Genomic DNA, 20,924 nt, shown 5'->3' with positions numbered 1-20,924 from the left:
ATTTATTGTCTGTAGTTGAATTACATTGCTTTTTCACTCCATCCCAAGAACAGGGAGGATTCTCTTGCTACTTGCTACATATAATCAGATCAGCACAGAAAAGCTTTTTTTTTTTTCTTCTGTGTGAAAGCTCTTTTCCCTGAGTGGTGAATTAAAAAAATTCTTACACTTAAACAGCACTTTTAATTCCTTTCCTACACATATAACACACTGTTTTATCTTGATAGCCTAACATGGGAATTGCCACAGGAATACTTTGTTCTATTCCCTTTGACAAGTTACTGTCTTTGAATATTACCTTATTTTCTTATGGAAGGATGGCTAGGTATGATGTACCCCCAAAACAGCAACTCTGTAACAAAACATTATTTCATACAGGATCTTTATGCAGGTTTTTTACGTGGGAAGCCAGGCTGTGGTGTATAAACCTGTCAGGCTCTCACGGAGGATTAGCATGGCTGTCACACTGTGTACAAAAGATTGCTGAATTATGTCAACATGAACAGTACATCAGTCCTGCTGCCTCGTAGATTGCCACATGATCAATATTCTCCCAGTCCTCTCTTCCATTTCTGACGGCCATTTAAGGCAGCACTGTCTGCTCAGCTAAGATGTCTGCTGTTTCCCTTTAGTGCCTTTAACAAGGTGCATCAGGATGATTTTCTCTGGATAACTGAACTCTTCTCTTACTGTATCTACTTGTGGTGAATATGCGAGTGGCAAAATTTTTCTGTGTCTCCCATCAGTATTTGTGATTGAAGAAAGGACAAGAATGAGGCAGGGTAAAGATGAAATTTCACAGACCTATAATGAGTTCGAGAGTGTTCAAGAAAGGGAGAAGAATCTTCCATTTCACTTCATTTCTCTTGCTGCTCCAAAGAGGCAGCACAGGTGAATGATGCTGGTGGGCAGCTGTCCACCCAAGTGCATCTGCATGCAGGAATTTCTTATGTTAAAATATGTCCTTTGAAATGGAGACCAAATATAATCAAACTGAAGACAGGATGGCTATCAGTTAGCAAAGGGATGAGAAGAGGAGGAGGAATGGGTATTAAGGTTGGAGGGCAACACAGAGAAGCAAAGAGTAGCTCTGAAGTGAGGTTCAACAAAGCAGCAACAAAACAGCAAAGTTGACTAGGTTTATGAGGTGTTTATTTTGCAAATAAACTCTTTTAGTGAAACTTAAAAACAAGGAAGGAAGATGTATTGAAGATAGGTCACACCTCAGCAAACATAAGAGTGCCATTAATGATAATGACATAACTGTTGGGCTGAAAAGGTTGGGCTTGGTGTCCTGGTGAGCCTGATGAACGGGTTTGGACAAACAGGCAAAACCTGAGAATGAACCAGAGCAGAGGAACTTTGGCTGGGTGAATATAATGGCTCTTACTGAGGAACCGCTCAGAGAAATCTAACAAATATATTTAAGCAGGGTGTTTGTAGGTGGAATAAAACCAGCATGCTATTAGTTTATTGTCTTCCTGTAAATACTTTGTTTTTAATCTTAGAAATGAACATATTTGAGCAATGTTGAAAAATAAGACTGTCAAATTGCCCTGTTCACCTCTTTCATACCTCCCAAAACCAGACGGAAAGAGCAGAACTCAGCGGGCATGCTAGTTAGGCATAGTGGAGAGGTGCTGCGGTCTAACCTTAAGTTCTACGAGAACCATACTGTTCCAGCTCCAGGAGAGGCATAAGGCTGGAAAGCAGAGAGGTTCTCATAGTGAGACTAGCCAAAGGAAGGAGGAAAAACTACACCTATAGCAGATGAACTAAATGGATGAGTTCTGTAGCCATTACATTTTAAAGAGGATCATGTACTTAAATTTTATTTGAATGCCCATCCGAAAGTCAGCATGCCCTTGGCGGTACCTTGCAGCAGGATTTGTTTGTAAAAACACCCTTAATCCCTAGTGAGTTTGATTTGACTCCAAGTTCAATATAAAGGGTCATAGGATCATAAAAAATACTTAGACTGTTGAATAAAATTAAGATTCTCTGCGCTGCTTCAGCTGAATATGTTTTTCTGTCTTTTTTATTTCACTGCTGTGTAGGTAGTAGGTAGACTTTCTGGCATCATTAATTCAATGGCTTTCTCTAATCCTACAGGTGTACAGATTACATTTTCAAACAAGTAAAGTATTTCTACATGTATGCGCTAATAGTGATTATTTTAAGTTTCTCTGAAATACGTGTGGATAGACTGTAGTCATAGCTGTCTTTATTACAAATCTTTTTTGACAGCAAGAGTCTGAAGGAAGTATGACTGGACATCAGTTTGTCTTGTTAGGCATGTACAAATGCATTTGGTTGCTATGACAAATGCTCCAAAGCCACATGTGACACTCAACTCTCATAGCACAAATGATAGAAGGCAAGGTAGAATAAAATGAAGGAAGTGTTTATTGGTCTTCAGTGTCTTTCCAAAGCAGCCCATCCTCACTTTGCCTGTTTTCCCCATCCTCTAAGGTTTCTTCATCTGACCACTGTGGAACAAAACTGGAAAATGTCTAGTGTGTAATACAGAATGAGCCAACATAAATTTAAGTTAATGCATAAAACCAGGCGTGCTGTCCTTTCTCTCCCCACAACCTGCTGCTTTTTCTTTCCAGTACTGCTGGAGGAAGAATATTTTTTGTTCATCTGAGACACTTTTTGGGCCATTCCCTTTTCAAAGTACTGAGTGTATCTTTTCTAATAGTCAAGTGAGTCAACTTGTACAGGCAGTTAACCATTTTCTTATGCTCTAAGAAATTTTAGAAGGAGACTGAAGACCAATTTACATATTCATATTCTCAATAAACACAAGGTTGTTATATTAATAGAAGCTGGAGAAAAAATCCAGTAGCTTCTTTCAGGAAGAAGGTGGCCCATGACTTTAAATGAAAGTAAGTTGAGGAAAATTGGCTTTCTAGGAGGCAAAGTTAAGTATGCAGTAGAAATCCTTCACAATGAGCAGATATTTGTAGCAATTTTGTGTAAAAAGCATGGTGCTAAGGAAAATAAACCAAAACCCAAGAAGTCATCAGGTCTATAGGGTTCAAATATTCCAAAACTTGCAGACCGAGTTGGCAGTTGCTGCTCATAAGGTAATTCAAGAGTGGAATATCATATGGTGTTAACTGTCAGGACTGCTTTGGTAGCAATGTGTGTGGGAAGCCTGCACAGAGCCTGCCTGCAACGTGCCTAACAACCAAAATTGTTTTGCATTACATTCACCCGCAAATTGAAAATATATGCAATATTTATTCTAGTATAGTTTTTGGCATAGTTTACACCTCTAACACTTTGAACAATTTAAGCAAGCCTGGGGATCTTATCGAGGGCAGTAAATTAGAACATTTTGTTTGTAGAAAAAGGATTTGCTGTACTCCACTGCAAAAGCCAAGCCAAAGTTGAACTATGTCCTTTAAAAAACAAAATAAAACCTTTTCATAAGATAAACTGTCTCCATCTAGAAAACAGTTAAATAATGACCTTATTGACAGCAGCTGAACAAACTTGCCATAGAAAAATGTGAAATTTTCAATGCGTTTGGCTTAAGTTTTTTTCCCCCATTTTATTACATTATATAAATATATTTCTATAATGTATACAGACCCTCACTGGCATTTGAAAAAAACAAACACAAATCTTGGAAACTTTTTATAATGATTTCAAGTTTTTCAAAAGTTTACTTTTACAAAATCCTGAAGTACATATGAACCTTTCTGTGCTTTTAAAATAATATGTATATAGAGTTATGGACTATGTTTTAGACTGTGAAAATAAAAAAGATGTTTGCATGACTAAAACCTTCATGCAGTTTGGGTGGACATGGCCACTTGAAACTATTGACAACAAGCACTGCAAGCTACATAAATCCTCAGTGAGGCTTTCAAAACAAGGAAATTAAGTTCAACCTACTTCAGAATATAATTCACTGATGCCCTTTGGCGCTATCACAGAAATAGCTTTTTTCTCCTCTACTTTTTGTCCAAGTTGTTGTCTGTCTTCTCTCTACTGTAATTTACATTACCCCCATTCTTTGATGTGTTGATTTTTATGAAGCCCCTGTGAGATAGAGAAATAGTTTTATAATCTCATTATAAGAGAACAAAAGCATTGTAGAGCCAGGATACTTGCTGAGGTTTTACAATACGTTTTGTAGTAGATCAGCAAGTTCACTCAGCGTCAACTAAATCCCAAATGGAGTACATCAAACATTGCACCATTTAGGGTAATTTAAGGAAAAAGCCCTGGGTTTTTTTCAGGAATACACAAAACTTTCTCATTCAAAACCTTGATTGGCAAAAGCTACTATGATTTTGTAGTAAAACAAAACAAACAACAAAAGAAGAAAGAATCACAACTAAAAACTATAGCTCAAATATTAATCACCACTTTTGTAGTATAAATTGGTCATCCATAATGTACAATTCAGAGCAAAAGCTGGGCAAGCAGAGTCTTGAGTGGATCCCAAAGCAGATCAAATTGTCAGCATTTGTTCCTGGCAAAGAGGCCTTCTCAAGTGGAAGCAGACACCCAGCAGAAGATGTAGTCTTTAATATTTTTATCCTGACCTGAGGCTCTGTTAAGCTTATGTTCCATGAAAGGAAAAGTTAAGTAATGTAAGAGAAAAAGGCTAGTATGTTCTGGCTTCGTGTTCCATTTAAGGAAACATCGTCCACAGAGTTTAGTTTCTATCTCTACTTCATGTGGTTCTAGATATTAAGACAAAGATTTCTATTTTCTGCATTTGCTTTCTGTTAAACATGTGCTGATATCCAGTGGCAGAAATTGAGAGGGGTGGCGCTCTCTGTAGCACCCAGCAAGAGCCTTCATTTTCTGCAGATGTTGCTTCCTCTTTTAAATTAAGTTCAGTCAGAAGAAGCAAACGGCAGTGTTTCTCTCCAATAATATGGCAATCAAGCTGAATATTTCAAATGTATTTGGATTTATTAGACTGTATTTGATTTATTTGGTTGAACAGCAATTCCACGTAGAAAACCCAGCAGGACCTCACACAGCTCAAAACCCTGGTACTTCCTTCTGAAGCTAGTTTATACTCCCACCATTCAGCCATAGAGAAACCTAGGCAGACTGAGAAAAAAAAATGGAGAAATTGCTAGCAGCAAATTAAACCTGATCTTCCTTTGCATGTTTCAAGCACGAGTACCACAGAGAAAAAATAACTCACACATTCTTGTTTAGTTGTTCTTTTTCTATGTTTTCAAACATTTGTAAGACATTGTTTGTCTCTACGTTATTACTATGATTAAATGTGTTAATTAAAAAATAAGTTTAAAGTGCATAGTAAGGAGTGACAGACATTTGGAAACCTCTGGAGTCAGTATCTATCATTAAACTGACATGTTTTGAGATTTAGAATTGTTTGAATCATTTATTGTAAATGGTTTATTTAGACAAGACAGCAGCAGCTTGGAGAAGTACCCAAGCTAGCTTGATGTGACATAGCTTGAAGACCAGTGGCAGCTCAGCTGTGGCACTACAGCGCTCTGCATGGGCTAATTCATCTTGTTCTTGGCTGCTTTTTTTCTTTGCCATCTTCTGCAATGATCCAGATTTTGTTTTAATATTCCTGTTAGTCATAATTATTCACCAAATAATTTATGCAAACAAATTTCATCTTTTGGATAGCTTTTTCTGTGCTCACTTACTTGAAATATGGTATCACTTACTGAGTCATGTTATTGTTTTTGTCCTCTGAGTCGATACATGACATTGCTATAAGAAAGCCTTGATAAATAATGAATAACAAGACAAAATGCAACCAATGCTCATTTGTGTAAACTTTTTAATTATTTTGGGGACTCACAACTCTTTTATGAATAAACTACCAAGTCTCTGAATAGCACTACACTATAAATAAATAATAAATAATAAATGAATAACAACAAAATACACTGTTTCAGTGTATGTCACTGAAATGACAGTCACACTGTCACACTGAATGGTAAAACTCACTGATTTCACTGAGGTCAGGCTTTTAGTGTTATTCGTAAAATATTCACTAGGTTTTTTGTAGCATTCTGCCAATTTATTGACATCATGCTTCACTGGATTTTTATGGTTTGATGGTACAGCACAACAATGTTAGATGCAATATTTTTACTTTCAATGAAAATTAAGAACATGCTAAGAGTCCATATTCTTCCAAAAATTTCAATTGTTGTTAATACTATATAGGACTGGATCCTCTAAAAGGCAATCTGGAGCTGTGGCTTTGTAGGCTTGTTTGCTTGCTTGTTTTTATTAACAATCTCAGTGTAAAGAAAGATCTAACCTGAGACTGTCTTTCAAAACCCCAGCAAAACCCTATGAGGAATGCTCAGCTGTTTTGTTATACATTATTGCAGGTATAGGATGAACATAGCTAAGCATTAGTTATCAGAGCTATAAAAAAACTCTCTTCTTTTTGCATTTTAAGAGGTTCCCATTTGAGCTGCAAAATCGTAAGCCAAAGTGAGAACCTTTTTTTTAGCAATGTGAGACAAATTACCAAAGCGCTAGGCCTTAACTAACATTTAATCTAAATCAAAATGCCAGGGCTTTCCTATCAGCAGCGCAAGGCCGAGGATGGGAAAGTGGCTCCTATTGAAGAGTGGAAGGTTATGTTCTGCTTTGGAGTCAAGCTCAGTCCTCTTGAATATTGTAAATGCTGACAGTTCTGCCCCTTTCCATCATGTGGTTTGGGGACAGCCAAGATGGGACTCCAGTCCCTCTGCAGAAACAAACATTTCATATAAAGACAGGAGTCACTATGTCCTTGCTCCCTAGCATCAGGAGCCAGTTTTGTCTTTGAGTGTTGTGTATCCACTTAATCAGCAAAGTCAGAAAGGCCCAGTGATATATGTATCACCACAGACTTCCCCGTGAAAATCCAGAATATATGGCTATCTGATGAAACATAATCCCCTTTATTTTCCAGTGCTCTGTCAGAAGGATGTCTAAATAGCAGGGAGTCTGAAGAAGATGACTGAGTAGCAGATACTTGCCAGGAGGAGTTCTGCCCACCTGTCTACAAAATCAAAGGTTTACACATAGTGGAAGAGCTCTCTGAAGGTACAGATGTGTCTCTGAATGTCTGAATCAGTGGTCTTCATTAGATGGATACATGAAACTTCTTTAGGCTTTGTAAATTTGCAGGAGTTAAAAATAACCAAACTTCTAAAGAACCACAGAATATGGCAAAATATTAATTTTTTCTCAATGGTAAATATGGTTCATATACTTGCATTTTCTTAAATTATGGAAAAATATCTGAAGATATAATCTATCATCTGTGACACCAGTGGTTATATTCTGTGTATTAGGTTTCAGTGACACCAATTGAAATGGCTGGTTGTATGACAATGGCAGTCCTATTCCTGGTGCAAACAGTCCAATTTCTGAGTAGTAAGCAGCAGTTAGAGCAGTGAGAGGGCTGGATTCTGCCTGGATCTCAGTCTTTGTGGTCCTTACTCACAGATACTACTTTCCAGGAGAATACTGTCGTACCCAGGCTACGGGGTAGCTTGCTACTCCTTCTGAATTGCACCATGGCACAGCCAGAACGCAAAAATGATGGGTCTGGCAGGGAAGCAGCTGATGTCGAAGCCTGACATCAGTCTTGCAGCCTGAGTGCACATCTGGCAAGGAAAGAGTCCTGGGATCATCGTCCCTCCTCTAGTATGTGGAAGACCATCCCAGCCATCACACATTTTTAACTTAATTCAGTGCTAGACTGAGGCTTGTTCTGAGCATAGTCAGCAAACTGAACTCTTCAGGAAACTTGGGCAGAGAGATCCCTGAGGTTTTTTGATCTACCAGAGATTTTTGCCTGAAATCCTTAGCACCTAGCGCATTTTTTTCTGACTTGCTCCTCTGGATGACACTCTTAGTCATATGGTTTAATTTTAGGTAGTCCTGCAAGGAGCAGGGAGTGGGACTCAATGATCCTTATAGGTCCCTTCCAACTCAAGATATTCCATGTTTCTATGACGTCAGATGCCTAAAATGGAATTTTAGCTCCTCAACTCACTGTTGGATCTGTCCCTAATGTCTAATTTGATTATACAACAGTAGGTTCTCACATCTAAGATTGCAATATACTTAACATGTTGGCTTGACAATAGGTCAAGAAGACATAACTTCAGTAGGAAGCTCAGGAAAAGAGAAGATAACTGAAAAAGTCCTTAGGCGATTTGGCTTCAGCATAACTTATTGATTGTAATCAAATAAGCAAGAAGTTAACTCATTATTAGTGTAATATAGTAACAGATAAGCAAGGAAGTTATAAACAGCCCACAAATATTCTTAAACAAAAAGTGTTTGGAAAGTGTTTGGAAAGTCTCTGATCTTACAGGTTAATTAGTCATTGCTCATTAATGCAATTAATTAATGCAAATTAAATGTTAAAATAATTATTTTTTAAATCACGTTGGGAACAGCAGGTGAAGCTACAGACAATATTTCATCTGCAAAGCCTCTTCAATGGATGAAAAATACTGCAGCAAGGCTTACTCACTGTCCAAAAATCAGTGTGAGAGAAATAGACTGACAAGTACGTGAAATTAAAATCTTCCCAAGTTAACTTGAGGCAGATCTACCAGATCAGTCTAGACCAAAACAAGGGTAGCACTAGTCCTTTTCTCTCCAGCTCTGTAGATATCACTGCAGCAAGCCTGGCTCCTGCCAAGTCTGTGGTGCAGAAATGACACTCGGAGCTTGAAAATGTTCCCTTACTGGTTCAAGCCAAAAGTGCCTCGGGACCCACTGTGACATTCAGAGTGAAGCATCTTGCCTGTGCACAAGTTTGGCTGCACAAGCTGTGAGTCAGGCGTAACCAGTTTTTAATGGTATAGCTTGCATTTTGCCCCAGGCACCTGAAAAAACCTTAAAGCTCACACTGCCCAGATCAAACCTGTAAATCTGGAAAGGCTTTTTCAGCTGTCTGAACTGTTAGCAATAGTGACGGTATAAATACTTCTCATTGGGGAAAATATCTGGCAAGAAATCATTTTAATGAGGGAGTTTGAAAAGAGTACTACTACTTTTGAGGGCTTTGATCTACTCCTCTTTTTAGGTTACTAATAGACTAAGAGAGGACAAAGAAAGACTGGAAAAGTTGTGATTGATTAAATATGATAAATACCATTTGCTATAAATTGTGAACCCACATCATTTAAACTTAAGGTGTTTTATTAGGTAACCCAGTTTATTCCCATTTTCACTGCAGAATTCCATAATACTCATGGTTTTTAGTGCTTTGTCCAGTCCACTTTTCTTAAGTGTGCAATGACATACTATGAACTGGATATAGAGAGTGCTTCAGAGTAAAATAAAAGAGGTTTATCATGATGCTCAGCAGACACCTGTCTTTCTGTAAATGTACGCTTCATTCTCTCCTTTTATCTGTGAACAATTCCTCTTGTTGATGGTCTCTATGCCCTTCTATTGCCTTTATTAAATAATGCTTCCCAAGAGTTGGCACACTCAGCCTTATTATCTGCCCTAAGTCCTATATTTTCTTTGATGTCTCTGCCTATAGTTTCTAAGTTCTTGTCATAGAAGACTTCATAGTTTTCTCAAAGTCTAGAAAGCTTTTGATTGCAGCAATATAAATCCAGGATAACTTCACTAACGTTACGTGTAGTCTAAATTCTCACCCAAAGGCAGGCTAACCTGATGCACGCAACTGTCAGGAAGACTGATAGGATTCAAGAGATGCATCAGGTACTGCGCAGCTTCCCTTCTCGTCCTGCCATGTGTGCCATGAAATATTTGGGGGGGGTGGGGCGTTGGCATTTGTATTCATCCTTTGCATGTAAAAGCTATGTGATTTCTTTCCAAAGGGTGGAGATGGGCTGTAGACACATGCACACATGTTTTGTTGTTTGGAAATTTGCTAGCTGGACATGTAATTTGACTAGCGTTTTTGTATTAGAGCAAACTTGGAAGGAGAGAAAAGTATTTGCTTGTTTTTTAGAGCAAAAACATTCAGTGATTTTGTCCAGTTACATCCTGTGTCAACCTAAGTCTTCCTTTAGCTTTTTGTACTGAAACACATGCTTTTCTGTCTGTCTCACCCCAGACCCCAGTGACATCAGTAGAATTGTTCTGGATTTACAGCAGTATAACTGAGAACAGAACTTGGATCTGTATCTAGTTCATTCAGTCTTTCATTATAACAAACTTCCAAGTTCATAAATAATCACTGTTCTTCAAATCCTCTTTTGCTAATCCTTACCGCTCTGCTTACTGAAGTATCCAGAACTATACTTAAAGCAAAATTAATGGGTGGAATATTACTAACTTTAAATGCAACTGAATGAATTAAACTGTGTGAAGTTATTCAGATATTTAAAATGAAGCAGTGTTTAAGTAGCCCAGCATGTTAGATCATTTGACTTTGCATGCATGATTATTTTAAAGGAATGTTGTGTATTAATACTACTGAAGTTGGAAAATAAGATCCTCAATACTTCTGTCTATTGGACCACTGGATTCAGATACCTTGTTATATCTTTGACCCCAGTACCTAGCATGTGAAGTCAAGCTGGAGATTTCTAATAAGACCAGTTTCACATTATCTGTCAATTAATCTAGATTATCTGTTCACTTATGATTAATAGTGGCAAAGAAATCTGAAGTCATACTGTCTTTGTTATTTTCTATATTAATTTCTAATGTACTGTTGGTTACTATTCTCCACAGTCATATTTCATGTTTCTCTCTGTTCTATGTGGCGTTGCTTTTTTCTTCTCAAAATTTTATTGTATTTTCTTCCTTGCATTTATGTATTTCTAATTACTCTGCCCCTACGTATTATTTATCTGTCCTTGTAATAATCACAGTAGTTGAGTGTCCACTGTAAAAAATTTTGCTTCATCTTCTCTATTACCAAAACCACTTTTGTCTTATTTTTGTGCTAATTTTATTGTAACAACCTTTATCCAATTCAAACGTCTTTATTTGAGTTTAAGAACATGGCAATTGCCCTACTGGGTCAGATCAATGATCCATCTATCCTAATACTCTAATGGCAGTAGGAGATGCTGCTTAGGGAGAACACCTGAGCCTGGCTGCTTTCAGTCATCCATTCCCCTCCTACTCCACCATTACACTCAGTTGGTGTACTAGGGATGTCAGAGGGCAGAACTCTTCCTGATATTGTTTACAGACCTGTTGTCCATGAATTTGTCTAATCCTTTCTTATACCTGCTGAAAGTGTCTGCCTCTGCAACCTGATCATGTGGCATCTTGAAATAAATCTTATTTACTACTTGGTCTTGTAAGAAAAGCATGAATCTGTGATTTACTGTTGGTCTCAATCTTGCTGACTTGATCAGAAGATATGTTACTCCACTTTAAGCAGGATCCCATTGAGTAACAAGTAATATTTGGTCCTTATATATGGAAGGTATCTTGACATTAATTACAACAAAAACCAGTGATATCAAAAATGTGAAATATGATTTCACAAAAGCAGAAACATAGTGAGTTTGAAGAGTGATTATGTGAGTATGAGACTCTAAACAATACCACTGTGACTAGCCAAAGTATACTAATAATAACAACAATCTTGCCTTGTTTCAAGACTTGCTCCATTGTGAAGGCCTCAATCTGATTAGATTATTAACCAGTAAATTTTAAAATAATAGGCATATGTGTATTCCTTCTCCAGCCTTTAAAACTGATCCACCCTTTACACTCATGTAAGGAATTCAAATAGCAAAGGGAATCAAAATTTCACAGCATGTAGAACAGGAAAAAAGGCAACTATTGTGTATATTTCTGACATTTAACTTCACTTCTGTGGTCCTTCCAGTATAGATTCAGCCATTATATGCCCATTTAATCTGGTGTTGTGTCAAAACTAATCAGGATTTCGTATATTTGACAATATAATCCCATCACCTCTTGACACTTCATTAATGTGACTTTATTCACAAAACCCAGCATTTATAGTTCATAAACCAGTTTCACAGGCACTCTATGATTCCATATGCACTCCTCATCATTACTGTTACACTTTCTTTGGTAGATGTTGTAAACATAGTGGCATATCAGCCCCTTGGTAATTGTGTAGCCTGTTGGCATTTCCACTGCAAACCAACGCTTGCAGTTTTTTGTCATACTGCCTTTTTAATAGTTTTGGAAATGTACCCTTATAATTTTCAACTACAATGAAGATAAAATCCTTGCTCCATGTCCTTTGGCCACTTAGTTCAGAGGTCAGAATTGTATTCACTGAATAACGAGTTAAACGCAAGGTAGAGCGTTAAAGACAAGCAAGTTACCTTCACTGAAAAGACAAAAAAATTGGAGTCATTATAGACAGAAGGGAGTAACATGAATTCAAACATCAAACCAACCTTGCAAAAGTTTCTGTAGAAGAATTGGTGATTCTCCAGCCACAATAAATTATTAATGCAACTGAAATGAACTGCAGTCTCTTCCTTCAATATTTGAGGTCATTTATTTTTGTTACACATTTTATTAAGCATCTCCTCATAGTACATGGTTCACACATATTCTGACAGTCAGTCCTCAGAGCTAATAGGACATTCCAAGACCTGATCCCCTTCAAAGAGGGACAGTTTGATAGATATGGCTCAAGGGTCTACCTAAAACAAACAGTTCATAGGAGTGGAGCATTAGATTAATCTCTTCTTTGTCTTTAAAGTACTGTAATCATTAAAGACACTGTGAGAGTAAGTCTGAAGAGAGACAATAAACAAAGTTATCTAGTACATACATTTTTTCTGTCTGGTTTTACCTCAGAGACAAAAAATTATTTGCATGTTACACTGAAAAAATATCACTTTCATAGTACTGTCTGATTTCCAAGAACTGCAGCCCCTGTGTTTCCTTCCCTGAAGTGTTTACTAAATGTTTGGATGTGTGGACTAATACCTGGTTCCCAGAATATCCAGAGCAATTTCTGTTCTCAGCGTTAGAATAAAGAGGTAGGGACAGGGGCAGTGACTCATTTCTGTGCTTATGGGAGTTGATATAGATGGCAGCAGAGGAAAAAGAGAAAGAAATGTTAAGGAAAAGAACATTATTTTCACCAGCGGGGAAGGGAGCCTGAACCTTTTACGTCTCTTAGCACTGCTGATGGGATGGAAATGTCCAACTTTTTCATTACTGTTTTTGGTAATTTGCACCTGTCTCTGTTACTGTCCCAGCACAGCAGAGAATAATCAGAAAAGGCAGGTCACAGGCTACAATGGGCCCTTGCAGACACCAACAAAGAGGATCTAGAATTTGTCTTGGAAAGCTACAGAACCCCAACAAGGCAGCAAGAAAAATGAAGCCAGCATTTAAAGAGCGAAAAAACTAATTCAGGAAATATTAGGTCTGGCAGACTAACATCAATCCTGGGAAAAACAGTGGAAAAGCTGATACAAAACTCGATTAAAAGAGGCTTATATAAATGATACTAATTTATATAAAATTATATAAAATTTATAAATTATATAAATTATATAAATATTTATAAAAAGAGTATCTGGACAATAGGACTTGTTAAATTATGTCTTTTAATGAGCTGTTAAGTTTAGCTCATAAAGGTAATGCTGTTGATTGAGTACTTGTAGGTTTCAGTGAAACATGAGACCTGATGTAGAATAGCACTTTCTGCTAAGCGGTTAGGATGATACAAAATTAATGTTTCACACGTTAAATGCATTAAAACTGACTAATAAGTGTGTGTTAAAATGGAGTTGTGAAACCCATCTTTTTCATACACCAATTAAAAAAAAAAATTCTGATTCAAAAACCATGCATGAATTTAAAGAGCAAAAGGACCTTATGTCAAAATCACCACAGATATGTGGCCTGGAGTTTCTGCTTTTGATTATATGTTTATAACAGTACATCAGGCACCCTTCCAGTCAGATGTGTGTCAGATGTGTCCAAAGCATACATCTAAAGCCATACAGCTCTGTATAAGGGATGAAAAAGAAAGGCCATACTTTAGTTAATGCACGCAAAGAGTGCTGCAAAATAGTTTGGTCCAGTCATAATATTGCTCATCCTTGGGTTTTCCTGTTTCAGAGAAAGGAGACACCATAGTTACTGCTTAAGATGGTAGCTAAATACATATACTGAAAATAGTGCTGTCTCTTAGTCCTTATGAACTTTCCTGCAATAGTATTACAGGCTGATGAATATATAATATGGTTTTAAGGAGATATGATTAAATAAGTTAAAGAGATGGGGTTAAAGCAGAAAACCCTCCTCATAATGGTCCTTTACTGTCAGTGGGTTCAACTTATTGAAGTGCTATTTTTTTTTCTCAAACCACAGTGTAAAAAGAAGAAACTCCAGAAAGCGATGCCAAGAAGTACAAGCTAGGCAGGAACAAATTTGGTCTTGGAAAATTTGCAGATCATCCTTTTTCAGTGAAAGCAAAAGGCTGCAACTGTCTTTTAGCAGTAACAGAAATCACAATAGATAGTAGGAAATACAAATGTAAAATCAGTTTTAAGATGCCTGTGTGCAAGTGCATCAGTACAGCTGTTTCTGTATTCCACAGTGAGATTGACTTGACTGTGCCTTACATAGCATAATATTCAAAAAGTTTTGCACATTGCACAGCACAGAATGCAGCAAATACTAATATTTAGCCAGTGATGGTAGTGAAGCCAAAGGTAAATCATGTCAGATCTAAGCCAGGCTTTGCATGGTGCCTGGCTTTGCATTAAGCCTGTGTTTGTGAAGCAGTAAGATTGTTCTGGGATTACTGCTTGGCAGTTGCAGGAACTTTATGTATCACATTATGTATTTTCTTTTTCTTATATGTGCAGTTGGTTCCATTGGGCTGGATTCGCCTTTTTCATCCCTTAACGTTCAGCCAAGCCAGACCATTGCTTTAGCTCACTCTTTGGTTTATTTTGGCTAGAGAGATCTTTATCGCCCTGCTTAGGTCGCTGGCTTGCATTACCTAAGGGAATGGAGACTTCTAAAGTAACAGCCCGTAACACAGTTGTCCCAGCCTGTAATTGCTGGGACAACTGTGAAAGAAGCCAAAGCCGCACTAAGGGCACAAGGATTGGCTGCGGTTCTGTCGTGACATGTACGTGGCTGATGTGGAAATATCATATAGGAGTGAACATCCATGTACCAGTACTTACGATGTAAGAACTGTTTTCATTTTTTGTGTAAACCAAATTATAGATCAACGTGAAAGGTTAGGGATTTTTGTTGGTAGTTTTTTTGTTGTTTTGGGTGGGTTTGTGTTTTTGGGGTTTTCGTTGGTTTGGTTTTTTTTACAGAAAAAAGGTCCACTTTATGTATGTAGAAGGGTGATTAACATCCATACTCTGTTATAGATGTTTGTCTTCATGCAAACAAGACTCATTGAAATGATACAGATAGAACTAAGCTATGATGTAGAAGTCACACTAGAGAATTCAAGGCCCATTAGATTATAAATACTAGAAATACGTAACAACCCTAATGTTAATAATTACACTGCTGATTTATTTGGAACAAGAATATAACACCCACCACAGACTGCCAGATGTTATTTGAAGAGCTACCTGTTAAGGACTTAAAAATACAGCTCCCTAGTCAGAAAGGCACAAATTTATGAAGGGTAGAGAAGTTCAAATACAAGGAGATGAAATACATTCCTTTGTTCTGAATTGCTTAAATAGAAGGGGCTGCAAAATTCCCAGTTTGCCTTCAGTGCATATCTATAGCCTTGACTATATTGACATGTCACCTAGCACGTAATTAAGGGAAGTAATCCTGTATTTCTCCCAAGATAGTGAGGTTGTAGTTGTTCTAGACTCTTCTGCACCGAGGCTTGATTTGGCTCTGAAAGGCATTGGACAGGAAAAGAAATTGAGGTGGAGAATTAAGCTGTCAGGACAGTGATGAACTCCCTCTTTTGGTCTGGCTGAGCCAGTTCCAGGTCTCAGACTGCTGAGCAATCCCCTATGCTATTCACATGTTGGCTCTGCAATGCTCCATCTATCACAACCCTTACCCAAGAGGATGGGAAGGATTGGTTGGTGCAGTATTGTCAGCCAGGCCTTGCTCCGTTCAGGTGACGCAGGAACTGGAAAGCCACGGAGTTCCCTTTGCAGAGCTGGGAGCAGGCACAGCACCTCCCACGGCAACTGGCACCCTAACTACCCGAGCTCCTGAGGAGGTGCCATAGGGAACTTGTGCCCCGTCTGCTTTGGCTGTCTATGGAAAATAGACAAGACACCAGCAACAGTTAGCACATTTTGAAAGCTGGGTCTTACTTCTTTAGAAGAACTTAAAAACAACAACAAAAAATTATTCTTTTGCTGCGTGTTGTTAAAAGCCTCTCTCAAATGAGCAGTTCTCAGAGCGCATTGCATAAGTCTTAGTATTGTAGTTCCTTTCTGTTCTTACATGCTTTCTGTAACAAAATAGTTAAGAGCACTGATATTTTAAAATACTATCTACATGAGGTAACAGTCTTGCAATAAATGGGGCTGTTCACGCCTCAGACCGTGGTTTCTTTTTTAATCTTTCTACATATTCAAGAAGTTAGTTACGTTGGATACACTTGGATCACACCGGAACTATTTCATTTGAAAACCCAAGAGGTACTAACTTTTTCTTTGTTAGCAAAAGCTGACACAATAGAGAATAATGAAGAGGTTTGTATTTATTTTGTATTTTCTCCTTTGCCAAACAACCTTCCTTACCCCTTACTGCGAAAATACTGCAAGTTGAGAAAGTCTGTCAAAAAAACAAACCCAACCCAAACACCAAATGAAGTGAAGGCTATCCATGCATTTTTCTGATACAGAAATATATTCACAGATGCCAGGAGATCATCTGCAAATTGTTAACCAGCCATCTTATGCACTTGATTTCTATCTATTACAGTTTAGCAACTTATCCAAAAGTCATCATTCGCAGCTACAGTTCAGGAAGAGCTGAAGAGCAATCCTATCTGCCAAATCAAAACAACAGGAACACTAAATCCTTACCTCTCCTCCAGGAAACAAAGCAGCGCTCATGCAGAGCTCTGATGCCCAGCCAAGTTACTTATATTGAGATTTTTATCTGGTAGACAGGCAATGGAGGAATGTTCAGATGTAATCAAAGACATTTACTCAAGTCATAAGCTCATCTTATTATTGCTGGTTCTGCTCTTAACTAAGCAATGTTAATTTTCAGTTCAGAAGGCAGTTTGTTCCTCCATCATAAAGACTTAACACTACTGACAATATTTATAGTGAAGTTGCCAGACTGAACAGAAAGATAAAACCTGTACAGGGATACCCCTGCTGGTTATGTTAGGAAACATTGCCTAGAGAGACTGACCCATAAAAAAGTGTCATGGACTTCATATTGAAGATGTGGTGTTTGAAACTAACTAGAGTTATTCTGAAATATTTATCAGAACAAATTTCAAGCTAATACAAAGCAGGGAAAAAATGCTTTAAAAATGAGGTAGTACTGTACCATTACTGAGAGTCTGTGGTCTTAAGCAGTATGGATGATTAGGCAGTCAGCTTGGAAAAGATAATGACTTTTTTGGTGCAAATTGTTTTTAAAGATAAGCATATAGCCCATAAATTTTGTTTAAACCTAAATCTGTGGCTGAAGTGACATACGTGTCATGGAACAGCATATTAGAGCTATTACTTCTAGTAGGATATCTTTCAAAACAATCAACATAATATGTATTGCCAAAATATTATATCCTTTATCATAATTTTTTTACAGTAGTAAATAATGGAAAAAATATCATTTGTCTGTAAAAATTACAAGAATAACAACATAGGCTTGTTGGTTGATAACTTGTTATCAAGCACTTGATGACCAAAAGTTTCTAGAACTTACACAGTTATTAAAAGAAGCAATGATGGTAGAATCTGACTTTCCTCCAAGAAATAACAGTGTCTATCATTATGATATAATGGGAGTTAGGGGGGGGGGGGGGGTTAGGGGGATAAATGGTATTATGCAGTCAGAAAGTAGCCTTATTATTTCTCCTATGAGACCGCATGTCTGGATGTTGATATGTGGGACAGAAATATTCAAAACAAAGAATTAAGCAAGGTAAGTAGTAACTTCATGCTGCACAAAAGCATAATATAAGAATCAGCCTACAGAAATTTTCTTTAAAAAAATTGTTTGTGGCAGATCAGGAGATTAATATTATCTAAAGCTGCATTTAGCCATATAAAGCAGTCCAACAATTCCTTGTATGTCCTTTTCTATAAACAGCTTTATATTCCCACTAGTCCCCAGAATAACAGATTATTCTCAGTCTCTCTGCTAAGTAATCTATTTATGTTCCATTTAGTTAACTAACATACAAAGCACCTATGTTGAAGTTAGAATTGAGAGTACTGTTCTGCTTATATTGTGATTTACTAGATATTTGATAATATGCTAAAAGTACACAAAGTTAAAATCTGGTTTGAAATGATACATTTTGTTTCATTTAATATGAAAATAGCAGACATAAGGAAAACTTTTCTTTTTTTACTAAGAACAGCTGTTCTAGGTTAGACCAAAGGGACATCCATCTAAATTAGTATTTTGAAATATAGGAAAAAGTAGCCTGTTGACTGATGTAGGAGAAACAGTGACCCAGTTATGCAGTGAGTCTGCAGACACTAGGAGACACAGAAGGTCTCCATCACTTGAGCAGCAGTATACATCTTGCCTAGTCAAAATCTTTTTTGTTAGGAAAACAAAACCCAAAGACAATACCCAGTAGCACATATATCATATTCCTTCCAGCATCAAGTTACTTACATCTTTAAAATAATGTCTACTGATTTGCCCAACACAGACATAAACTGACTAGCTTATAGACTTCCCCCAGACCACCCCTGAAACCACTTCATTAACAAGCTACCATACTCGTTACCTTCCAGTTATCAGGCACGAAGCAGTTCTAAGCAGGAGGTTACACATCACAATTAATCTCAGCTGTTTCTTGAGTTTCTTTAAAACTCTCAACCAGTACCACCTGGGTCTTGTGATTTGACAAAATAAACATTAATAGTTTGTTCTGTAATCTTCTTTAATGAGTTTTCAATGTGCATCAGATAACCTGATGTGTCTGCCATAAAGAAGCCCTACAGCATTCGAACTCTCTAATGCTCCTCTATAATTAACTCAGGAGCAAAAATCTACTTAAGTTTTTTTTGCTGTGGCTTTATTTCTGTGAACACTTTAGGAAGCTTTACAAAAAGTAATTTTTATTAACTGTATGTCTTTTGCAACCTGTTTTTCAAACTGCTTTTTGGCTTGGTCGTCTCACAGCTGAACATGATATAGCTGCTCCTGAAAGTATTCAGGTATGTGGTCTTTTTTGACAAATAATATGTTCATCTAAAGCTATTTGGATTTTTATAAAACTGTTGTTTAAATGCCATACAGTAATATATGCTAAGGGTTTCATGCACTATCAACAAGAAGAATTTTTCAGGGCATATGCCCATTTATAAAACATTGGAAAAAAAATCAAAAACTGAATTCTGATGGTACAGAAAACAGTTATCATGGCTCTTGATGTTGCAGTCTCTTCAGAAAATGATACCTAGCTGAAAACAAGGTTAACTTGCAAGCTAAAACACTTGAACATTGATGGACTTTCTGACTGCACAAAGTTATTTTTTTTGTGCAGACTATTATTCAGAGCTGGACTCCTACTAATCAGTGACCAGCCAGGATACATCTTGTCTGACCTTGTGTCACAGCATGGCTGGGGGCTGGTATAGGGCCACTAACAAGCCTCATAATCAAAAAAGCCAACGGGAAGCTAAGACTTCTTCCTTTGTTTTTGTTTTGTTTTGTGGTTTGGGGGTTTTTTTGAGGGTTTTTGTTTTTTAAGAACAAAGCCTAGCTAGTTCTTCCCTGGAACTTCTCCATTGTTGCTTTTCTGATGAATAAGGATGGGCCGTCCCCATTTGAGGTCACTGGCATTGCCCAATGAGCTCCACTTAAATCACTTTTGTGTGTAAGATAAAAGTCACAGTTTTCCTCTGTGTAAAATTCTAGTAATCTGGGGCACCGAAAGTACGTATATTCCAAAATATATCCAGACAGCGAGCCAGCATATTTGTAAGAATTTGAGACATTTGAAAGGCTGTGAGGAGGAGTGTCACTGATGTTCTCCCAGGCAGCATTAAGTCCCACCTAAAGAGGTTTTAAATAATGAAAGGCGAGCAAACATTAACACTGCAATAAGTAAAGGCTAATCCTGTATTCATATCAAAATAGGCACAAACCTAGTTCCTTCAGAGGCTCCATTTCTTCAGAAAACATGTTACTGGAGACATGTTAGATTTTTAACTCTAAAGAGGGAAATAAATATTTTCTTCCTGAAATTACAGTTTGGTGTTGGCATTGTATCCTATAAAGGCCAATATATTATCAGATGTCACTTTGATGGTTAAAGAGGTCTTCCCAAGTAGACCAAGAAACTGGTAGAGAGATAAAGGGGAACCTCTCAAAGATGAGCATGATATACAGCATGGAGTAGGCTATTCTAACTCTTGCTATTAAACCTACCTTAAAATCATCACGTCTTGATCCTATCAGCCATAAGAGAAGTTTTCATTTAAAAGTATTTTTACCAGTTCATATTATTACTTGCGTTGTTACAGAATGCAGGGCTACAGCTGTTCTAATAAATTTAACAGGGGCAGGGCTCAAGCCCAGGAATATCTGTGCTATTTACCTGAGTGCATGCTCCCCCAGCATGATTTGACCCATGACAGCTAGTGCTCTCATTGACAATACACAGGCACAGTTAAGGTGACAGCACAGACCACAGCTTGTTTCCATGAAGGAAGTGTACTACCATGTTCTGGTATTTAACAGGGCAAAGAAAGGGGAAGAGTGCTGCTATCAGCAGATGCTGTGATGGTTTCCTGCACCAGGGAATGGACTTTGCTGGTCTTGCTTCAACTACAAGC

This window comes from Aquila chrysaetos, chromosome 8 (assembly GCF_900496995.4).
Source record: "Aquila chrysaetos chrysaetos chromosome 8, bAquChr1.4, whole genome shotgun sequence".
NCBI classification, from domain to species: domain Eukaryota; kingdom Metazoa; phylum Chordata; class Aves; order Accipitriformes; family Accipitridae; genus Aquila; species Aquila chrysaetos.
This window is presented reverse-complemented; position numbering follows the sequence as displayed.